Source organism: Triticum urartu, chromosome 5 (assembly GCF_003073215.2).
Source record: "Triticum urartu cultivar G1812 chromosome 5, Tu2.1, whole genome shotgun sequence".
Taxonomy (NCBI): domain Eukaryota; kingdom Viridiplantae; phylum Streptophyta; class Magnoliopsida; order Poales; family Poaceae; genus Triticum; species Triticum urartu.
In genome coordinates, this window is record NC_053026.1 from 449,981,362 (window position 1) to 449,996,487 (window position 15,126).

Consider the following 15,126-nt stretch of genomic DNA (forward strand, 5'->3'; position numbering starts at 1 on the left):
TGCCACCCCTTTAAGGACTCCATGAAGGAGCCCTTGAACCATAGGACGTTGGGCATCTTGCCCACCATGGCGCCTCCGCACTCCGCTTGGGTGCCGCGCACCACCTTTGGCTTGACATTGAAAGTCTTGAGCCATAGGCCGAAATGGGGGCGGATGCGGAAGAAAGCCTCGCACACGACGATAAATGCCGAGATGTTGAGGACAAAATTCGGGGCTAGATCTTGGAAATCCAGGCCATAGTAGAACATGAGCCCCCAAACAAATGGGTGGAGAGGGAAGCCCAATCCACGGAGGAAATGGGGGAGGAACACCACCCTCTCATGGGGCCTAGGGGCGGGGATGAGCTGCCCCTCTTCGGGAAGCTGGTGCGTAATGTCATTAGACAAGTATCCGGCCTTCCTCAGTCTTTTGATGTGTCCTTCCGTGACGGAGGAGACCATCCACTTGCCTCCCGCTCCGGACATGGCTGGAGAAGGTTGAGGTGGGGTGTGCGGACTTGGGCGCTGGAGCTCAAGTGCGCAGAAATGGATAGGCAAAGGAGGAAGAAGGCGTGGATGAAAAGGTGGATCCGTATCCCCTTATATGGGCAGACGCTACTATGCGCCCCACCAGCCTGGTAAAACTCGCTTATCTCCCAAGCGCCGCAGTCAATGGCGCGGTTGGGTTACCCACACCCGTATTGATGAGAATCCCGGAATAAGGGGACATGATCTCTGCTTTAACAAGACGTTACAAGGAAACCGCCTCGCTAAACACGCTGAGGTGGGACAGTAAAACAATTCGAATAAAGACTTGGCCCTGGTGTGATGTCACGCTACGGAATACGTCACCAGATTAGATTTGTGTAAATGTTATTCTCTCTATGGCAATATGTGGAAACTTATTTTGCAGAGCCGGACACTACCTTTGTGTTCAAAATCTTCTATGAAGTACCTGGAGGAGGAACCCGCCTTGCAATGCCGAAGACAATCTGCGCGTCGGACTCGTCGTCATTGAAGCCTATTTCAGGGGCTACTGAGGGAGTCCTGGATTAGGGGGTGTCCGGGTGGCTGGACTATACCTTCGGCCGGACTCCTGGACTATGAAGATACAAGATTGAAGACTTCGTCCCGTGTCCGGAAGGGACTTTCCTTGGCGTGGAAGGCAAGCTTGGCGATACAGATATGTAGATCTCCTACCATTGTAACCGACTCTGTGTAACCCTAGCCCTCTCCGGTGTCTATATAAACCAGGGAGTTTTAGTCTGTAGGACGAACAACAATCATACCATAGGCTAGCTTCTAGGGTTTAGCCTCTCTGATCTCGTGGTAGATCTACTCTTGTACTACCCATATCATCAATATTAATCAAGCAGGACGTAGGGTTTTACCTCCATCAAGAGGGCCCGAACTTGGGTAAAACTTCATGTCCCCTGCCTCCTGTTACCATCCGACCTAGACGCACAGTTCGGGACCCCCTACCCAAGATCCGCCGGTTTTGACACCGACACTCATATTGATTCCTACATAGTCGACGAAGATCTTTATCGGTCAAATCGCATAACAACATACGTTGTTCCCTTTGTCATCGGTGTGTTACTTGCCCGAGATTCGATCATCGGTATATCAATACCTAGTTCAATCTCGTTACTGGCAAGTCTCTTTACTCGTTCCGTAATGCTACATCCCATAACTAACTCATTAGTTACATTGCTTGCAAGGCTTATAGTGATGTACATTACCGAGAGGGCCCAGAGATACCTCTCCGACAATCGGAGTGACAAATCCTAATCTTGATCCATGCCAACTCAACAAACACCATCGGAGACACCTTTAGAGCACCTTTATAATCACCCAGTTACGTTGTGACGTTTGGTAGCACACAAAGTGTTCCTCCGGTATCCGGGAGTTTCATAATCTCATAGTCATAGGAACATGTATAAGTCATGAAGAAAGCAATAGCAACAAACTAAACGATCATCGTGCTAAGCTAGCGGATGGGTCAAGTCAATCACATCATTCTCTAATGATGTGATCCCGTTAATCAAATGACAACTCATGTCTATGGTTAGGAAACATAACCATCATTGATTCAACGAGCTAGTCAAGTAGAGGCATACTAGTGACACTCTGTTTGTCTATGTATTCACACATGTACTAAGTTTCCGGTTAATACAATTCTAGCATGAATAATAAACATTTATCATGATATCAGGAAATAAACAATAACTTTATTATTGCCTCTAGGGCATATTTCCTTCAGTCTCCCCCTTGCACTAGAGTCAATAATCTAGTTCACATCTTTATGTGATTAGTTCACATCTCCGTGTGACTAATACCCAAAGGGTTTACTAGAGTCAATAATCTAGTTCACATCGCTATGTGATTAACACCCAAAGAGTGATCATGTTTTGCTTGTGAGGGAAGTTTAGTCTACGGGTCTGCAACATTCAGATCCGTATCTATTTCACAAATTTCTATGTCTACAATGCTCTGCACGGAGCTACTCTAGCTAATTTCTCCCACTTTCAATATGTATCTAGATCGAGACTTAGAGTCATCTAGATCGGTGTCAAAGCTTGCATCGACGTAACTCTTTACAACGAACTCTTTGTCGCTTCTATAACCGAGAAACATTTCCTTATTCCACTAAGGATATTTTGACCGCTATCCAGTGATCCACTCCTGGATCACTATTGTACCCTCTTGCCAAACTTATGCTGAGGTACATAATAGGTCTGGTACACAAAATGTCATACTTTATAGAACCTATGACTGAGGCATAGGGAATGACTTCTCATTCTCTTTCTATTTTCTGCTGCGGTCGGGTTTTGAGTCTTTACTCAACTTCACACCTTGCAACACACGCAAGAACTCCTTCTTTGGCTGTTCCATTTTGAACTACTTCAAAATCTTGTCAAGGTATGTACTTATTGGAAATATATCAAGCGTCTTGATCTATCTTTATAGATCTTGATGCTCAATATGTAAGTATTTTCACCGAGGTCTTTCTTTGAAAAACTCCTTTCAAACACTCCTTTATGCTTTCCAGAAAATTCTACATTATTTCCGATCAACAATATGTCATTTACATATACTTATCAGGAATGTTGTAGTGCTCCCACTCACTTTCTTGTAAATAAAGGCTTCACCGCAAGTCTGCAAAAAACTATATGCTTTGATCAACTTATCAAAGCGTATATTCCAACTCCGAGATGCTTGCACCAGTCCATAGATGGATCGCTGGAGCTTGCACACTTTGTTAGCACCTTTAGGATTGACAAAACCTTCTGGTTGCATCATATACAACTCTTCTTTAAGAAATCCATTAAGGAATACAGTTTTGACATCCATTTGCCAGATTTCATAAAATGCGGCAACTGCTAACATGATTCGGACAGACTTTTAAGCATCAATACGAGTGAGAAAATCTCATCGTAGTCAACACCTTGAACTTGTCAAAAACATTTTCGTGACAATTCGAGCTTTGTAGATAATAACACTACTATCAGCGTCCGTCTTCCTCTTGAAGATCCATTTATTCTTAATGACTCACTGATCATCGGGCAAGTCAATCAAAGTCCATACTTTGTTCTCATACATGGATCCCATCTCAGATTTCATGGACTCAAGCCATTTTGCGGAATCTGGGCTCATCATCGCTTCCTCATAGTTCGTAGGTTCGTCATGGTCTAGTAACATGACTTCCAGAAAGGATTATCGTACCACTCTGGTGCGGACCATACTCTGGTTGTCCTACGAGGTTCGGTGGTAACTTGATCTGAAGTTTCATGATCATCATCATTATCTTCCTCACTAATTGGTGTAGAGATCACTAGAACTGAATTCTATGATGAACTACTTTCCAATTCGGGAGAAGGTACAATGACCTTATCAAGTTCTACATTCCTCCTACTCACTTCTTTCAAGAGAAACTTATTCACTAGAAAGGATCCATTCTTAGCAAAAAAAAATATCTTGCCTTCGGATCTGTGATAGAAGGTGTACCCAATAGTTTCTTTTGGGTATCCTATGAAGACGCACTATTCCGATTTGGGTTCGAGCTTATCAGTTTGAAACTTTTTCACATAAGCAACGCAACCCCAAACTTTAAGAAATGACAGCTTTGGTTTCTTGCCAAACCATAGTTCATACAGTGTCATCTCAACGGATTTAGATGGTGCCCTATTTAACGTGAATGCAGCTGTCTCTAATGCATAACCCCAAAACGATAGCGGTAAATCAGTAAGAGACATCATAGGTCGCACCATATCTAGTAAAGTGTGATTACAACGTTCGGACACACCATTACGCTATGGTGTTCCAGGTGGTGTGAGTTGCGAAATTATTCCGCATTGTTTCAAATGAAGACCAAACTCGTAACTCAAATATTCTCCTCCACGTTCATATCGTAGAAAGTTTATTTTCTTGTTACGATGATTTTCCACTTCACTCTAAAATTCTTTGAACTTTTCAAATATTTATGATTTATGTTTCATCAAGTAGATACACCCATATCTGCTCAAATCATCTGTGAAGGTCAGAAAATAACGATACCCGCGGCGAGCCTCAACACTCATCGGACCCCATACATCAGTATGTATTATTTCCAATAAGTCAGTTGCTCGCTCCATTGTTCCGGAGAACGGAGTCTTAGTCATCTTCCCCATGAGGCATGGTTCGCAAGCATCAAGTGATTCCAAAAGCCCATCAGCATGGAGTTTCTTCATGCCTTTACACCAATATGACCTAAACGGCAATGCCACGAATAAGTTGCACTATCATTATTAACTTTGCATCTTTTGGCTTCAATATTATAAATATGTGTATCACTACGATCGAGATTCAATAAACCATTCACCTTGGGTGTATGGCCACAAAAGGTTTTATTCATGTAAACAGAATAAAAATTATTCTTTGACTTAAATGAATAACCATATTGCAATAAACATGATCCAATCATATTATGCTCAACGCAAACACCAAATAACATTTATTTTAGGTTCAACACTAACCCCGAAGGTAAAGAGAGTGTGAGATGGTGATCTTATGAACCTTTGGAATTACTTCCAACACACATCGTCACCTCGCCCTCAACTAGTCTTTGTTTATTTTGCAACTCCTGTTTTGAGTTACTACTTTTAACAACTGAACCAGTATCAAATACCGAGGAGTTTCTTATAAACACTAGTAAAGCACACATCAATAACATGTATATCAAATATACATTTGTTCACTTTGCCATCCTTCTTACCCGCCAAGTATCTAGGGCAGTTCCACTTCCAGTGACCATTTCCTTTGCAGTAGAAGCACTCAGTTTCAGGCTTGGGTCTAGCTTTGGGCTTCTTCATGGGAGTGGCAACTTGCTTGCCATTATTCTTGAAGTTCCCTTTCTTTCCCTTGCCCTTTTACTTGAAACTAGTGGTCTTTTCAACCAACAACACTTGATGCTTTTTTTATTTCTACTTCCGTTGATTTCAGCATCACGAAGAGCTTGGGAATCGTTTCCGTTATCCCTTGCATATTATAGTTCATCACGAAGTTCTAGTAACTTGGTGATAGTGACTAGATAACTCTGTCAATCACTATCTTATCTAGAAGATTAAATCCCACTTGATTCAAGTGATTGTAGTACTCAGACAATCTGAGCACATGCTCACTGGTTGAGCTATTCTCCTCCATCTTGTAGGCAAAGTACTTGTCAGAGGTCTCATACCTCTCGACTCGGGCATGAGTCTGAAATACCAATTTCAGCTCTTGGAACATCTTATATGCTCCGTGGCGTTCAAAACATTTTTGACATCCCGGTTCTAAGCCGTAAAGCATGGTGCACTAAACTATCAAGTGGTCATCATTACCGAGCTTTGTCAAATGTTCATAATGTCTGTATCTGCTCCTGCAATAGGTCCGTCACCTAGCGGTGCATTAAGGACATAATACTTCTGTGCAGCAATGAGGATAACCCACAGATCACGGAGCTAGTGCGCATCATTGCTACTAACATCTTTCAACTTATTTTTCTCTATGAACATATCAAAAATAAATTGATCTACAACATAGATATGCAAATACTATCAGGACTAAGTTCATGATAAATTAAAGTTCAATTAATCATATTACTTAAGAACTCCCACTTAGATAGACATCCCTCTAGTCATCTAAATGATCACGTGATCCAAATCAACTAAACCATGTCCGATGATCACATGAGATTGAGTAGTTTTCAATGGTGAACATCACTATGTTGATCATATCTACTATATGATTCCCGCTCGACCTTTCGGTCTTAGTGTCCCGAGGCCATATCTGCATATGCTAGGCTCGTCAAGTTTAACCCGAGTATTTTTGCGTGTGCAAAACTGGCTTGCACCCATTGTATGTGAACGTAGAGCTTATCACACCCGGTCATCACGTGGTGTCTCGGCACGACGAACTTTGGCAACGGTGCATACTCAGGGAGAACACTTGTACCTTGAAATTTAGTGAGAGATCATCTTATAATGCTACCGTCAATCAAGCAGAATAAGATGCATAAAGGATAAACATCACATGCAATCAATATAAGTGATATGATATGGCCATCATCATCTTGTGCCTGTGGTCTCCATCTTCAAAGCACCGCCATGATCACTGTCATCACCGGGTTGACACCTTGATGTCCATCGAAGCATCTTTGTCGTCACGCCAACTATTGCCTCCACGACTATCGCTACCGCTTAGTGATAAAGTAAAGCAATTACATGGTGATTGCATTTCATACAATAAAGCGACAACCATATGGCTCCTGCCAGTTGCTGATAATTGTGTTACAAAACATGATCATCTTATACAATAAAATTTAGCATCATGTCTTGACCATATCACATCACAACATGCCCTGCAAAAACAAGTTAGACGTCCTCTACTTTGTTGTTGCAAGTTTTACGTGGCTGCTATGGGCTGAGCAAGAACCGTTCTTACCTACGCATCAAAAAACCACAACGTGGTATAGTGATTGCTTTTTGATCTTCAGAAAGAACCCTATTAGTACTCTAGTTAGGAGTAGCAAAAAAACATTAAGTTCTCTCGCCAATAGGAATAAAACACCATGTATTTATTTATAGAGGGAGTAGTACATTTTTGGTGACATGCATTACTAGATATTGCTAGTCAAATACTAAAATCCAGATGGACGTGGTAGTACTCCTAAATCCAGACGGTGGTGCTACTAGTACTAGTAGTAGTACTACCAATGTAGTAGTAGGAGTACTAGCACTGTACTACCCGTTGGTCAAATTATTACGTGTTGCTCCTCACAGTGAAGTGACAAGACCCTGCGCCGGAGATGACACCTGAGTATAGGCGTCGTGTTCGGCATACCATAGTCAGCCTCACCGTCTGCAGTCACTATCATCATGGCTGTAGAGCTAGCCTGCTTACAACTAGCCCTGTTCGACATAATTTCCCGTGCGTAGATGCCCGTGCATTGCATGGAACACCAAGATTGGGGGTGGACGGCTCCGACAGCGGCCATCGCGCCAGATTTTTCCACGGCCTTCTACTCCTAGATGTGGTGGGGAGAAGATGAGACTGATTGTGAGAGACAAGGAGTTGTTTCTAAATAGGGAACAAGTGCGGGCATCTTTTTGCAAAAATGGAGAAGCTTGGTTTGTATGCGTCAGATCTAGATCCGACGGCTATTGGTGAAAGATGGGAGGCACAACATCATCACCAACTCAGGACATGTTTGATTCGCGGGATTTTGAAAACGCAAGAATAGGACACAGCAATATTACAAGTTTCAAACTGATATTACAAATGTTAGGAGTAATGCTGCACCTACGAAGAGGGAATTACTAGGAAGTTTACGTAAGAACTTTCGTTACTTTAGGTGGATGCAACATTATCATACAAACTAAAATCCACCACCCTGACAAGTCACTAATGGGCAAATAAGTTTTCGAGTCTCTGGCCACTTGATGTTCCAAAAACAAATTCAGCTTCTACGGAGACTTTATCATTTAGGCTTAGACGCTTGCGGTGATCAGCACGCCATTCATTGTTGCGCCAGAGAACGCCAAACCTCATTACCTTGAGCACACTTGCCTCCAGAACAAAGAACCTGGCCAATTTAATCTCAGATGTGCTGCCTCAGTAGTCGATCAAATCAATTTATGTAAGATGGAGATCAAGGCATTCGATGAGATTGTTATAGTGCAACACATTTTTCACTTTCGGGTCTTTTTTTATCTGCAAAAGAAGAGAACATATTACAGCAGCTGGCTGCATAAGATTGCCGTGTCATCAAGAGGTACCAATATCATTCGCTCATACGATAGGGTTGGCTGGGTAGTGATATTTTTTCACTCTCTCTCTCTCTCTCTTTCTGTTTCCTATCATTTAACTAGGAGCACGTGAAGAGCTTGGGCATTTGTTGCCTTCCACTATGTGGCCGATGCCATATTTCACAAAAGTATGCCACATAACACGCATCGATGTCAAATCAAAAGATTTTGGCACCGCTCTCGCGATGTGAGAGAGTTGGCACCGCTGTGCACACAGACCCACATGTATAAACAAATCAATCAAACCAACTACACCATCCTCTCACTCTCCCAAACAAGTGTTTTTTTATTGCCTCAGTCCTCTCTCTCTCTCCCACGCAGTGTTTTTTCATTACGTGAGTTAATTTGGCACCGGAGCGAAGTAGGTGATCCAGATTGGGACACCAGGTGAGCAATCGAGGGGCATCGATGCCAAATGCATCACAAGTGAATTTGGCACATGTTTTGGCCTGCATAGCCCACTTTTGTAATACTACCTTGTATTTAGTATAAAATTTTGACCATAGATTTACCTAAGAAAATGCCAATGCATGTCACTAAAAATTACACCATTTGAAATTATGTTCAAATACGAATCCAACGATATAGTTCTTAGTGACATGCATTAACATTTTGTCAGTTAAATCTATGGTCAAATTTTGATACTACAAAATTGGAAGAGTAAACCAGGACGGAGGTAGTACTTGTTCTTAGGGTAACCATAGAGTGAGTAATCTAAGTTACTTTCCACTATGACTAGCCTAGGCTACTATAGTAGTACAGCATAAAAATGATGCCGGTGATCACGTGAGAAAAAATACTAAAAAAAATTCTTTCGGTGCAGTGCGTAGATGCAGTTTTGTACACTACACTTGTCATCGTAATTTGGTTTCAACTTACTAGCGTGCGGGGTGCTACCCCGAGTGGTTTCAACTTTGTTTACTTCACCGCGTGTCAGATGGGTCTCTAGTTTACTTATTTTCACCCACTGCCACATGGGCCAACACACGAAGATACAGAACACGAGCTAACAAGGCAGCATGTGGATTGGTTGACCAGTCAACTAAACAATATACAGAGCTATACGCTGACACAGTGAGCGTATAATCCGTCGGTATAGAGAGCTCGAGTGAGAGGGGAGGTCCATGAGAGATAGCAGAGAGAGAGAAAGAGCTACTACCTCCGTTCGATAATGTAGTTCCAACATTTTTTTAAGTCAAACTTTTGAAACTTTGACCAAGTTTATAAAGAAATTACTTATATCTACAATACCAAAGATAAATGATAGTATGAAGTAAGTACATGTTGTGATGAATCTAATGAGCGTTCCAGATGTAAATGTTTTTCTCCACATACACCTGGTCAAACATTTCTGAGGTTTGACTTTTCAAAACATCCATATGCTTATGGACGTGATAGAGTCCCTAACAAGAGAGAGAGAGAGTGAAAAAAGTGTGTGTGCGTGTGTGAAAGAGACATGGACAACACACGATAAAAGTAGAGAAAAAGCGTGCGTGTCTTATGCAAACATATCACACATGCATCTTCGACAACGGAGGCAAAGTGAGGAGATAGTGTGTGGTTGTTTGGAACCAAGAGAGCAAGACCCCTAGCACGTGGCCAAGAGGGGTCTGACAAACAAGGGAGAGAGGTCGAGAGAGACGTACGGAGAAAATGCAGACATGGGGAGGAGAGAGTGTATGTTTGTCATAGAGAGATCCCCTGGATATCGTGATGGGACTACATGGGTGGGAGATCGAGTGACAAGGTGTGTGCGCGATAGAAGATGCCCCGAGAGATATCGAGATAGACATATGGATGGAAGGAGACAATACGTGTGTTCCTGATGGCTAGTAAGAGATAATCATACTTAGGAGGGGGGAGTGCTTGCGCCTATGATGGATTGAGGATTATGGTACTTAGGGGGGTGCGTGTCACATGGAGAGAGAACAAGGGCGGAGAGTGTTGGATGGGTCTATATGTATAGCGCGAGCAAGACATGTGTATGTGTGAACCAGGGAGATATAAGGCCAGTTTGGCTTGCGTCCTGAGCATCTTTTGCCCGGCCTGGGGTTATGGCTGGATTTCATGCATGCTTGTTTGGTTGCTACCCTGTGAAAAAGAAAGCCCGCCTGGCCTGGATTCCCTTGCACTTTAATTAGCCTGGCTGAACTCCAGACACTGCAAGTAGCCTGGCCCAGGCGACTGATTTCGAACGCCTGGTCGTTCCTGGTTGTGTGGCCATGAGGCTAACAGCAACATGGATGGATATTAGCATTAAATAATTGATGCATGTATTGATTGATGGGATGTTGATAATTTGCCTGGCCCAGGAATGAACCAAACGCTTCAGCACCACACAAGCCTGGCCAGGCAGAAATATTTTACATCTCACGTCCACACCAGGCAGTACCGGCCATCAAGGCATGAGGGTCAGGTCACGAACCAAACTGACCAATAAAGTTTGAGAGAGATTGAGGAGCCCCGACAAGGCTGAGTGGTGCGTCTAATAGCTGAGAGGGGGAAAGAGATATTCCATCCGCTCGATAATGCAGTGCATGTAAATTTTTTAGAAGTCAAACTTTGGAAACTTTGATCAGGTTTACGCAAATGTTATTTATATCTACAATACCAAAGATACATCATACAAAACTACATCTCATGGTGAATCTAATGGTATATGTTTGCCGTACTAGATGTAATTATTTTTCTCCACGTACATGGTCAAACTTTGTGATGTTTGACTTTTCAATAAATCTATATGCTATGGACCGAGGAGAGTGCCTCAGTCGAGACAGATCAAGTGCGTGTGAAGGAGAATGAGTAAGTGTGCAAAAAGAGTATGTGTGTGAAAGATAAAGTGACAACAAACAATAAATTAGAGAGAGTATGTGTTTTTTCGTTTCTTATGCGAACATATCACGCATGCATCTCCGAGATGGAAAAGCGAGGCGAGGAGATACACGAAGATAGCTAGTGTGTGATTGTTTGCAACGGAGAGAGACACCCCTGTAGCACATGTCCAATAGAGGTGTGGCCAACAAGGAACAAAGGTCGAGAGGGACACATGGATGGCATGGACGCATGGGGAGGGAGAGAGGGTGTGTTTGTGATAGAGAGATCCCGTCGAGATCGTGAGGGGACTATATGGGTGGGAGATCGAGGGAGTGTGTGCGTGATAGAAAGATGCCCCGAGAGAAATCGAGATAGACCATGCACATGTTTGTAATGGAGACTAATATTAGCTAGTCATATACATATAGGGGGGACTGCGTGTGCCTAAAATTGAGTGAGAGACCATCATACTTGGCTAGCTGGGCATGAGATTGTGTGTGTGTGCGTGTGAGATGGAGAGAGAACGAGGGGGAGAGATAGAGTTTTAGATGGGCCTATCGAGTGCGAGTGAGATATGCATGTGTATGTGTGACCCAGGTGGATGGAGAGTTTGAGAGAGGGGGGAAGAGCTCCGAGACGACATAGTGGTGCGTGAGAGAGTTACAGGCAAAGAGCCAAGGAATCTGTGTGCGTACGATGAGTGCACCCAAGATATCTAGCTTGGACTAGCTAGAGTATCATACATAGTGTGCGAGGGAGACCTATAGATGGTGTATATATGCATGCGAACTAGAAAGACCCCCCCCCCACACACACACACACAAAGAGAGAGAGAGAGAGAGAGATGGAGAGAAAGGGAGAGGGACGAACAAGGTTTTTGTGTTGGATGCGTGCGACAGAATTGAAGATTGTCGGCGAGAGAGAGAGAGAACAGGAGTCCGGGAGAGGGGGAGGTCGCGTTTTATGCATCAAAGACTGATATAAACCATGTTTCGATATAAACTTGCATTCAAATATTTAAATTGGAGAACATGTTGTCTGCAATCCACACATGAACGGATATATGCGTATATCAAACAAGTTCATTAATTTGACTTTCAACATGTTCATGGAGTACTATAATACTGTACAACATGCTACTCGATTGAGGTGTTCAATTTTGGATTTAGTTCACTATTTTGACCTACTAAACGAGCTATTTCATTGAATCGAGATATTTCATTTTGGGTTTGATTCGTGTTTTTGAGTGGGTCAACTATTTGTCATATAGTAAATCGCTAGCAACGAGCATGTAAAAACACATTACTCCCGAGCATCATCTCTCCATCTAAAAAAGAAGTGGCAAGTTAATATTTCAAAATTTGATCCGAATCGACTTGGTAAGGTAGACGTGGATGCTCATTCTCCCAAAATTTGAACGAACTGTTAAACATCCTCTCTGCTTGGTGGAATTCGCCCGAGCAAATAAATGGGAGACGCGGAATTACCGTCCTATGTGGGACATGCATCAATTGGCCCATTGTACATCGAGGGTAGGTTCGTAACTTCATCCAAACGCGCCTTCTCCTCGGCCGAAATGACATGTGCCGAATAATTCATGAACCATGGTCGGCAAAACACGCTCTCCTCGCCCGAAATAGCTCGCGCCCACTATTTCAAAACACGCTCTCCTCGCCCAAAATCGCTCGCACCCACTATAGTTCAAAACACGCCCTCCTCGCCTGAAATCGCTCCCACCTAGAGAAGCAAAGTTACTCTACTATCCCTGACCCTCAGTACACAGACCCAAGCCGAGAAGCCTAAAGGCAAGGGTAGAACTGTAACTCCCCCTAACATTTCACACAAATGTGTCCGTAAGACATGGTTCCACTCCCCTCCCAATTTCCCCCGCCCGCCCCCATTCATACCTCATGGGCGCCAAATCACCTTCTCCCCGGGAAGCTCCCTTCTCCCGAGCCGTGAAACCTCAACCCCACCTCCATGGCACCCCCACCGCACCAATTTCACAACCGCCCTCCTCCCTAATGCCGGAGACGTTGTCCATTTGCCGTCGTGCACTGGGCCGTGTGCCTCTTACTCCGTGCTGCTGGTGCTGCCTCGACGACGGCCGCGTGAACCGTACCGGAGCTGATTCACCCCCGACGTTGTTCACGGCGCCGGAGCGGCTCCAACTTCGGATCCGTCCAGAGTCCTAGCGCTGCTTCGGCGTAGCTGTCGACCGTCGCGACATCGCTCTTTCCCTGCCGCCGGTCGCCACCGCAACCGCGCCGGCCTCACCGACTCGGCAGCTGGACCTGCCTACTTCACCATGCCGCCAGATAGGTCGCACCCTCATCTCAAATCACTTTATTTAGGCGTCAGTTGTCTGAATTTTTATTCTGGGCCAATCAATTTGCAATAGGAAGCAGCATCCCTCGAGGCGGCGGAGCTCCTAGGCTGCCGATTGGCTGGTGTCTAACGTAAGGGTGCGGGGCCGCAAGTTCGCCGCGGAAGCAGCGCTTAGATGGCTATCTTTTAGAGTTACGTGGGTTGAAGGTACTGCCGCTGCCGGATCTGGATGACGGGGAGTCTTTGTGGATTGCCCTGGGGGCGGCGCAACCACGGCAGTGCGGTGGGGCGGGGAGCGGGGTTTTGGCCGGGGCCACGGACGGCGGAGGCAGGCTGATCTGCCGTTGGTCGCTGGCTCTTCGGGGAAGATTCCAAACAGTGTCAGCCGGGAGGCGCAAGACGGCCAGCCATCCGGCGTAGATCGGACAGTACCAAAATAAAATAAAATCATGTGACCCCAATTTAGTCTTCAGGCAAAAGACGTGTGACCACTCTTGTACCTTGTTGTTGATCTCTTAGTGTATTTCTTCATATCAAAGAGATATGTCATTCTTAACATTATGTGTTATCTGCATCCTCAGACACACCGTCTTCCGACTCACCGCAGCTGCTCCAACAACGGAAGCATACACCAGAAGGGAGCTATAGTCCCCACTCAACAGTTCCCTGCATCGAATGCGCGTGCCCGACATGCATAGCCACAACAACTGCAGGGCCATCGACAAGTCAGCACATGATGCTCACTCCTATGGATGGCAGCCAGATAGGTTGTACCCTCATCTTACTTGTGTGCAACATTTATGGCTTTGTTGTTCATCTAAGCATGCAAAATAGATCATCACATTTCACTGTATATTCATGCTGATCTCTTACGGGTCTTGTTCAGGAGTTAACGTTGTTCCATAGTTCAGCTAAGATACTTGTTCTTTAGGTAACATTGTTCCATAGTTATCATCCATCAGCCAATGCTATCCCATAGGCTGGTGATTATAGTATTATACCACTTCTAGTATTTCCTATGTTGTTCTTTAATACTTTTGTGTGCCATCTAGTTAATCTCGAGTACAAACGATACATACTCTGTAGCTTTCATCTGTGTTCTCCCTTTAGTTTATGAGACTTGTTGCTGCTAGTTAACCCCACTCCTACTATTTGTCTCCTACACGCACTCATTACATAAATCTAACTACTAGTTGTCTTCCATGAATGTTAGATATAATTGCACACACTGATATATCCACAAGAACCTCACGGAGCAATGTAAAGGCCAATAAACTTGATGTCAATGATACCCAATATGGTGGAACATGTAAAGGCAATTCTTCAGAAGACTTGCAGAAAGATGATGAATCCTCTTCACCCCACAAGGTCCTTGCTCTAACTTGGCCTGTGATATGGGTACAACATGCATATAATGTCCGGGAGTGTATCTACTCTATTGCAATGCCATGTGCTTAGCATGCTGATCATGCATGTAAATATGTCATGCCTTCCTGTTTTTCAGTACCTATTCCATTCATGATAACATGTTTTCAAATTCAAGTACTATCATTCTACTCTATCGCAATGCCATCTACTTAATTTGGACATCATGCTTCTGAATATCTTATGCATTGTTATTCATCGGTATGTACTTCATCTGTCTACCATACCATGTTTTTTTACATTGAAGTGATGTTCTA